Raw genomic sequence first — 10,454 nt, forward strand, 5'->3', positions numbered from 1 at the left:
GTAACAAGTTTCCTTCTCATCATGTTAGTCCCCTGACAGTGATATGCTATGTTAGTCCCCAAGTAGTAGTAAGTTTCCTTCTCATCATGTTAGTCCCCTGGTAGTGATATGTTACGTTAGTTCCCAAGCAGTAACAAGTTTCATTCTCGTCATGTTAGTCCCCTGGAAGTGATATGTTACATTAACCCCCGAGCAGTAACAAGTTTCCTTCTCATCACGTTAGTCCCTCGGCACTGATTTCCTTCAGGCATTCTGAAAAGTATTAACTTTGGATGACATCTGCAAGCCCATCTCTGACAATATTCTATCAACTCTCCGAATGACATCTTTAAGCCCATTCCTGGCACAATCAACCAGCAACATTACTTCTTGCACCGACGAGTGCAAATTTTTGGGCACTTAAGTGTTCAATAATCTTCTACCTTCAGACCACGAATGACGAACATGTCAATCTACCTCTTCAGGTTTAAGAAGATTGAACACGGACAACTTTTGTACCATAAAATTTGCCCACACTCTCCAAAATTCAAAACTATTTAAAAAATTGGGTTTTATAAAAAACTTGGGTTCATTTACAGTGATATTCTGAATTTTATAAATATTCGATTTAAAGTCTATTTTAAAATATAATGGTTTACTCTTAAATTATTAAATAGAAAAATGTTTGCCTATGTTTCATACACTTTCAATTTGCTTTTTATTTCCCGTTTATAAAAAGGGCACTTCCCACCCTCATTCTTCATCAACAATTTTCTCATAACTTTCACTCACTTCTGTCAACACTTTTTTTCAATTCTTATATTTGGCCGATAATTTTTGATATGAGGCTCCCATTTATTTTCTTTTAATTTCAATTTGTTTATTCCTTTTAACCACATGATGAATATTGAGTGACCAATTCCATTCCACAAAAGAAAACTCTTTCACGTAAAACCTTTCATATTTTTGTATTAAGCTTCATACTATTTTTTTTTTACTATTTTATCAAATGTTCTACCATATTTGTTTATGAGAAATGATAAGAGTACACTATTTCCTACATTTACACGGTAAATGGTGTATCAATAGAATTGCTCTTTTGTTTATATCCCATACACATAAACATTATCTTCCAACTTTAAACCAAAATTCATATTGTTTTTATCACTAGACATCACAATTATTTAACTTAAATTCAAATCCTCACCAATTTCATACACAAAATCAAAATCAGTTCAAAACAACAATAACAACAGCAAATTAAAACAAAAGCATTGGCAGAAAAGAAGAACAAAATTTCCAATCAACAACAGCAACATCTTGTTTCTCATAACATTGTATCAAATTTATTTACTTAATCTTTTAAAACAGATACAGGGGAAGAAATACAGAGCCGTAATGTTTCAGAAAGATCAATTCCAAAATCGATCCGATTCGACAAACACATCCGCATCAATTTACTCAGATCAGAGCCTGCCGAAACAACACCGACGCGGTTCAAAAAAATTCAACAGCAGCGTCACTTTCAATCGACCATTTGACTCAACAATTGCAATGTCAACATACAACTCACCCTCAATCTATTCACGTCAAGAACGCATCAGCTACAACAACACATTCATAGTCAATTCACGCACAAACGTTTCAACGGCATCATCACCGCGCGTAGCCTAGACGCACATCATCAACTTCAACGCTTCGGCCTGCAACGTTAAACTGCAACTGATTCAGCAACGACAGCAACGCAATAGTAACATTCCGATTTTGTGAGAGATGTATGAAGAAGGTTTGTTAGAGTTGATTGTTTGTTGTTGTCACGATCTTCAGAAGGTTAAAAATTGAAATAAAAGTTGCTCTGGGTGTAAGACCGAAATAGAGAGCTTGAGTTTATTTTTGTTGTTGCTGTGTTCGTGGTTGAAAAGAAAGGAACATAGTTGTTGAGGAGATGTACAGAGCGTAAGTTCAGAAACAAAGTGAGAGGGAGAACCAACAAATAGCGGTTTCTTCTATTTTTTGTTGTTTCTGAACTAGATTTCTGAACTAGATTCTTGATTTGGGCCAAGTGTGCAAGCCCAGTTCGCTATTTGCCTCTATAATCCAGCGGATTCCTTACCCAGCACCCCACTTTTCTACTTTTTTTTTAAGCCCATTTTGTTTAGTTTTATTTTAATTGTTCAACTTTAAATTTTATTTTAACATTTGTCTTATCTTCTAATACAAAAAAAATCAAATATTCAAAAACACAAAAAGTATATTTTAAAATTAAACTTTTAGATTTTCTTTTTCATATTAAAAATATCTAAAAATATGTTAGAATTAGATTTCATTTTTTATATATGATAAAACACAAAAAATATTTTGATTAATTTTTTTAATTAAATGTTTAATTTCTCTTTAGAATTTGATTTAGTCTTTATTTAGATTTTCTTTCGTTAGTTAATTTTTTATCGATAATTGTTTACAACTTTGCTATTTTCTCATGTCATTATTAACATTTTTGTTGTTTATGTGAGGTACCACACTTGAGACTCTTGATTATTGCAGACGCTCGCAAATTCCATCTTTGTACATTTACCACTTTACCCTTCCGTATTTTTCTATTATGTAACTGCCAATGGTCTGTAATAGTTAATTAGGACTTTTACTTTCTGCACCTTTACTTTCCTGTAATACTTTTTATTGGTTATGTATCCCCCATCCCGAAGCCTTGTAATAGCGTATGGTTTATTTTTTGCTATTTACTTTCTGCACCATATAAACTGCTATATAACTGTTAGATGTATGTTAATATGATTGTATAGTAAAGACTAAAATTGAACATAGCTAACTCTTAACTCAAGATAAATTGATTGAATACAACACACTTCTCACACACTCACCTTTAGGGTAACCTTCTCTTGTTGCCTTTCGATTATTATGGTCAAGTCCCTCGAACGTAGGAATGTCTTAGCAAGGTTGCCTTCGATTAATACCATCATAGTCCCATTCGATATAAAGATCGCAGTCCCTCAAGGACTCTTCAATGTTGCCTTTGATGAAATGATCTTGTCCCTCGAGTTGCCTAAGAAAATGATGATAGTCCTTTCTAATGCTAAGACATCATTACGGGTTACCTTCAATGACCATCCGATGACCCTTCGATGTCCCTTTACATCCAATGCATAGGACTACCTACCTACAAATGGTATGGATAATGCTATCACTCAATGAAAGCCTTAAAGTATAGGAAAGACCTTACAACTTAGGGTAAGTAGTTCCTGATTACTTGCTCAACTCAAAACATTCAAAATTCTTTTCACACCTCATACTTCAAAATATTTTCAAAGACTACACTTTGTATACATTCATACGAGAATCATTACAAAGTTAAAAATCATTTACAAAATGTTTTCTATACACACACTACACACTTTCAAATTTCAAACAAACAAACAAAAGTGATATAAGCAATTAAGAGCCCATGGATAACCATGGATACAAAGGGTGCTAACACCTTCCCTTTTTATAACCAACCCCCCGAACTCAAAATCTTTAAAAAGGTCTTTCCTATTCTTTTTTCCTTTCCTAATTGGATAAAATAAAAGTCGGTGGCGACTCTTGCTTACCGCAACATGTTTTGCGAAATAACAAAACAAAAAGTCAGTTATCCCACTGTATTACAATCATCCCACGTTGCCATGAAGGCTTTCTTTTCCTTGAACACTCTCTTAGGATTCTTGTCCTTATTGAGCTTAGAACATTCATTTTTGTAGTGTCCAGGTTCTTTACACTCGTAGCAAGTAACTTTCTTTCTATATGCTTTCCTTTGGCTAGATGTAGATTCAGATCTACCTTTAGTTCTTCTTGGTCCTCCAAACTTGCTTTATTTGTGCTTCCATATCTGATTGATCCTTCTAGATATGATACAGAGTTTGTCTTCACCTGATTCTTCCTCAGATCCTCATGATTCCTCCTCTTTAGCTTGAAAAGCCTTTGTCTTTTCAGAGCTCGACTTCAGAGCCACAAATTTACCTTTCTTCTGAGGTTCATATTCTTGAAGCTCAATCTCATGACTTCTTAAAGAACTTATCAGTTCCTCAAGAATGGTGTTATTCAGATCCTTAGATAGCTTCAAAGCAGTTACCATTGGTTTCCATTTCTTAGGAAGTCTTCTGATAATCTTCTTAACAGGATCTGAAGTAGAATATCCGTTTTCCAGAACCTTAAGTACCGCAACAAGCATCTAGGATATTGAAAACATAGCTTCCACAGATTCATCATCTTCCATTCTAAAGGCTTCATATTTTTGGATTAGGGCAATAGCCTTTGTCTCCTTAACATGAGTGTTGTCTTCATGAGTCATTTTAAGAGAATCAAAGATAGACTTTGCAGTCTCTTTATCTGTGATATTCTCATACTCAGCATGAGAAATAGCAGATAACAAAATAGACCTAGCTTTGTGTCATACCCCAAAATTTGCCTTTTATAATTGTCTATTGATATGGTGCAGTTGGTAAGAATTTAAGGATAAGAGTGTGCGATCGAGAGGTCCCGGGTTCGAATCCCACTTCTAACTTTTTTCTTTTATTTTTATAATGTTTGTTTCTAACCTCTTTTTATTTATTTATTTATTCAGAAAGATCACAAAAAATATAGTTCTTTATATTTTCACTTTTAAATTTATATTAATATCAGTTTTAGTTTACAATTTTATTTATTTTTAGATTTATTAGATTTATAGTTTTGTTAGATTTAAAATAGGGAAAATATAATAGGTACAAGCCCGTTCCTTACCCTAATTTTTATTATAAATACACAACTAACAACCCTATTTTAAGGGGAGCCTAATTCGCATTGTACAAAAATCCTAACCTAGCCTCAGAACGTTTACGAAACTAATTCTCTACGCAAACTAATCCTTATACCGTACCAAATTCCATCACTGATTCTTGACCATCATGTTCTAACCTTATCACACGTTCCAGATGTAAATATATTACCAACACTAACAGCAATATCTTCACGAATCCATCATCATCACCTCCAGCTTTGTTGAACTAAAACAAGCTATACAAATTCCCCACATCGTTGCAACTTGAGCGGATTTTCCAACCTCTTACTAACATCAAGTTATCAACGTTTCACACATCCAAAGCTCATAACAAATCCGGTCCACTTGCTGGTAGAGGGGATGAACAATCGGGGGACGAAAATTCTGGAAAAAACACTTGAAGGAGGTTGCCGCAAGCATCCAAAACAAAACTCAGCAGCCACTGTCATCGCAATCTCTCCGACCACCATCGGCCCCTCCTCCGGTTTCACTCCCTCCGCCGCACAGCAACCAATCCTCCAGCGAACAGATCCGTGACCGCGTGAGCGTCAGCCCGCACCAAACACCACCGCACGACCACGAGTGCCGCCGTCGCATCAATACGGCACCTGCAACAACATCGCCGGCGACTCCCTCTGCTTCAAGATCTGCGACCACCGCTTGCCGCCGCGCCGCACAAGACATATCGCTTGGATCTTGAATCGAAGGAGAAGGTGGATGCGTCTTCGTTCTCTCGTGTTGATTGGTTCTTGAATCAGAGAAAAAAGGGGGATCGTTTTTACGTACGGTTGGTTTCAATGGTGAGAAGCAAGGTTCTGATTTTCTGCAAAGAGGGGGAGACTAATAGCAAACACACATACGCCGGGGCCCACTACTAATTGATAATTGAATATTCAAAAGGAGCATTGTATCCTATATTATCACATGGGGCGAATGTTTGACAACAAAACCAATCAGCACGCATGGCTATGAGGATCTGTTGGTAACTATGACTACCTGGGTTCGATCCCCAGGTTTTGTATTATTTATTTTCAAAACCTTCCTTTGCAGATCTCACACATCGCACGCGCAAATAAACACCATGCACCCTCCGCTGGCAACCGTTGGATCGTCAGTTTTCCAGATCAAGCGCCCCAGGGACTGCATCTCTACCATGGGCGCTCAAAGAGTCATCACACATGATGATAGCCAGTTTTTTTTATATTAATTTATTTATTGTGTTAATTAAATATTTAGATTAGTTAATAGGTATTTATATTTGATTAATGTATAAAATTAGTATTAAGATAAATAAATTAGGATTAGTTAACCCTTAGGGTTTAAGATTATAATATTTCTAATTATTTCGATTACTCGATTAAATTATTCTAATTTGTTTAAGTACTAAAATAAATAAAAAAAACCTTAGAGGTTGATTCGTCCATTAGGGTTCGCTCAATCCCATTGGCCACTTGGCCGAGGTTTTAAGGATTTAATTTGTTACTCGTTCCGACTAAATTTATTGGTCGCGATGATTAATAATCGATTAATTTAATTAATCAAATCCTATAAATTAAAATAATATTATTTTGCTAAATGGTTTTAACCAAATCTATTGGTTACGATGATTAGCATACCTTTTAAAAACTCGTTATTATTTGTAATCGAATCTATCGATTATAAGGGATAACGATAAAATCAATAATTAATTATTAAAACACACCAATTTGCTAACGGTGATAATCGAACCAATTGATTAGAATAATTAGCAATGCTTTTATTAATCTGTTAATTATGGTGATCAAACCTATTGATCATCGCGATTAATAGTGCTAAATCAAATCAGGGTTGTACGCCCAAATCCTAAAACACTCAAAATACACTAAACCACGTAACTACGGATTTACATCCTTTCAAACACTGCGATGTTCATAACTACGATAAGGTAACTCAAAATACCTTCGAACATTCGCATTTCAAAACAACTGCAAAACAAATCCAAATACATTCAATTCAACTCTAAGGCGTACAATCCTGACCCCGAACTACGTTGACTCTGATTCTCCATAAGGAGATACGTAGGCACTTGGATAACCAAGGCGAGTCCCCCTCTTCCAAAATCTTAATCATGTTTAATAATTAAATTTTTAACCCTACTAACTATCTGTCACCCTTCTTTATGTTTTTGCCATAACCTTCATCTTTGCAATGCTAACCTTTAGGAAAGGGTTTTGGGTGCCTAACACCTTCCCTTAACCCGAATATAGTATCTTACCCTAAATCTCTTAAGTATTAAAGGTTTCCTATTCGCCTTGGTAGAATAGGTGGCGACTCTCTAAGTTATAAATTTTTAGGCAGGTTGCTACAGCTGGCGACTCTGCTGGGGACAACTTAAATGGTGAATACTATGCTCCTATAGGTTTTAGGTTTTGGCAGGGTTTAGGTTTGACAACTTTTTAGGGTTTGGCTAGTTCGCTTTTTTTAGGGTTTGTAATTATTTTTTTTATTTTTTTAAAAAAAATTGTTTATTTGTTTTTTATCTAAAAACTATTTAATTGTTCATAATATGTTTATATTTAATTGTTTATGTTAATATATTTATATTTAATTGCCTAATTGTCATATTTTTATATGCACTGCTGACATATTATGTAATGTTAAAACCCTAAGTGTGGGAGTTAACTTTGAGATCAATAGGGGGCATGAATCGCCTACGAGTCTCATTGATAACTCCACTCGGAGTGGGTTGAGTATTCGGAAATGTCCAAAACGAGGCTTGACTTTGTTGAGGGCAGGACTGGATACTTGGCTGATCTCTCCGAGAACCTACCCCAAAAATTCGAACGTCATGGATAAAATGAGTTGTTCTAAAATCCGAAGAGACAAAAAGTCTCGGAGGCTACGAACGACCCCATGAGACCTTCTAGAACCCCCCTATAAAAAGGTTGGCTCCCAAGAGCCGCTACGTCGAACCTATGAACTTATGTGATATATGTATATATATATGTGTTGATCATTATTTTTTATTATTTCTTTTTCCATTCATCATACATCATGGGCATTCTTGCATCATATTTTATTCAAAAAAAAAAGAAAGAAAAAAAAGGATATCATACATATCATGCATGGCATACACATCATTTTCATGACATTAAGAGAAGATTCCTCTTCTATCTCCAGAACAAGGGACCATTGGGAAGGATAACCTAATATCCCGACCATATTATCCAACAAGATTTCAGCAGAAGAGAACAAAGGGATCAGCAAAAGCAATAGGGTGGCCAACGCCCCTGGAGGCCCAAGCCAAAACGATCGTTCACCCCTTTGTACATGCCACTGTCTCAAGCTTTGCAATGTTTGCTCAGTCAGAACCTGGTAACTCTGCTACCTCCATACTCAGCTCCAGTTAACCCCGCTCCTGGGTACAAGCATCATGCTAGGTGCGCTTATCACTCAGACATTCCTGGTCATGATACAGAGGATTGTGGGCCGTTAAAGCACAAGATCCAAGATTTGATTGAAGAAGGGCTCATTGAGTTCGAAGATCCTCACAAGTCTAATGCCATAGGTGGCTAGAAGCAGGATTTCTTAGATCATTAGTTTTGTTTTCATTCGCAATTTCTTTCCGTTTGTTTAAACATTAGTCTTACGACATATGCTGTGTACTTTACAATAATCATTAATGCATTGCTTACGTTTGTCTTGATTTACTCCTAGTGTTCTCACTATATTTAAAACTGTGTTTTTACTCGGTTTTCTCATTTGTGATATTCAACTCTCGTTAAAAGTCGTACACCTTTAGAGGGAGAATGACGAAAATGATACCACAATTTCATACACTACGCTTTCGAACAGACCGTGTTGACGATGTACAGGCATTGTTTCAATTCCTAAATAACGGAGATATAAGAATGTTAATCCCTTGTCAACCCCTTTGAGCCTAAAGAAGTAGGAGTTTTCCTTCATATAAAATAAAACCCTTAATACATAACCTGGGGTAGGGTAGTTGCTCAGTTAACTTAACTATTCCAAGTTGTTCCTTTGAACGTAATCACCGATGGTTCCCCGTCATCATTAAGTTCGGCAGTCAATGTCCGCAAAGAAAAAGAAAGCAATGAAAAGGCCTGTTAAGTCAAAACCTATTAAAGAGACTTAGGCAAAATTGGGGCATCCCGCTGACTGTAGTTTTAAAACGAACAGTTCAGGCAAAAGTTAGGGACAACAAAGTCGAAAAGAGGTCATTACATACCCTCACAAAAGAAAATATTACAAGAAAGGAGGATGACTGCCTTTGCAAAATAAACTTCTGGTTTTTAAACCATCAAAAATATCAACATTCCCAAAGTCTTTTGGAGCTTAAATGCATAGTTAACTGAGCATAGGACTAGAGAACATCACGAAGATTGGGATGGGTACAAATAAACTTTGATCCTCTATCTTTTGTTTCTTTAAACCGTGAACCAGGCCATGTTACAACCCTTAAAAGTCCTAACTGAAGCATGGTTAGTTCGAAAGCATATCGTTACCAAAGGTATCCCGACTCCTTAAGGTCTACTATAACTCTTGAGTTGATATCACTTTCTTACAAAAAAAAAAACTTCGTTTTATTCAAAAAATGTTTTTAAACTTTCAAGACAAACATATGCATTCGCATCTTATGAATTTCATTACAAAGTACACTTGCCTATGTAGTTTCAAATGTTTAAACATCTTGGAGAAGTTGCATGGGGCATGGCTAATGGCTAAAAATCCTACTGACTGACGAAGTAGCTTTAAAAACTCGTCAAAAGAAGAAACATCCCTTACGCATGACTGGGATGGCTAATGTGTACACACGGCATAACTCGTCATTATCCCATTTACATGGGGCAATCTAATCAAGATCCATTGGAATCTCTCAAGGACGCTGAATAGCCCATGGGGCAAGTCCATTACCTGGGGGCACGTTGCAAAGGTCACTCACTATCAAATGGGGTCAATAACACTCTCACATCCTTTCAGGAACCGTTATAGGATATTTCTCAATCTGTCCATATAGTCTTCTCTAAGACATGTTCAAATACTTTTTACCCTTTCTAGGAGCTTTTTCAGACAGTCTTTTAAAAGACCCACCTTCGTATCCTTTCTATTTTCAAACCCTTTCAGACAGTCTTCTCTAAGACATATTCCTTTCCAAGAACCTTTTCTAGGTAGTCTTCTGTAAGACATCTCTTAACTTTTTTTAGTTAGTCTTTTAAGACATATTCAAACTTCTCTTATGCTTTCAAGAACCTTGTCAAACTTTGTTTAAAGTACAGAGTCTTTTCTAAGACAGTTCACCATCCTTTCTAGGGTGATCTTCTTCAAGATGTTTTTTCCTAAGCTTTGTGTAAAACCCCACATTCCTTAAAACAGTCTTTATCCTCTATAGGAACATTTTGACCCTCTGCACAAACACATCCCTTTGAGATTTGTTTAAAGCGCAATCTTGTTTAAGACAATTCTTCCCAAGGACCTCTTCAGGTAGTCTTATAGAAGACATTATCTCATTCTGAGTACTCAGCAAATCACTGTCCGTCAGGATGCGGCCGAAATGCATGACTCATTCTGAAAAGCATCTGCTTCACATTCAAATCAACACTTACAATCAAGAATCCTATTGACTAGGGGCATATCTTTCAAGAATTCAAACACTGGGGCAATACAT

Source organism: Vicia villosa, linkage group LG4 (assembly GCF_029867415.1).
Source record: "Vicia villosa cultivar HV-30 ecotype Madison, WI linkage group LG4, Vvil1.0, whole genome shotgun sequence".
Taxonomy (NCBI): domain Eukaryota; kingdom Viridiplantae; phylum Streptophyta; class Magnoliopsida; order Fabales; family Fabaceae; genus Vicia; species Vicia villosa.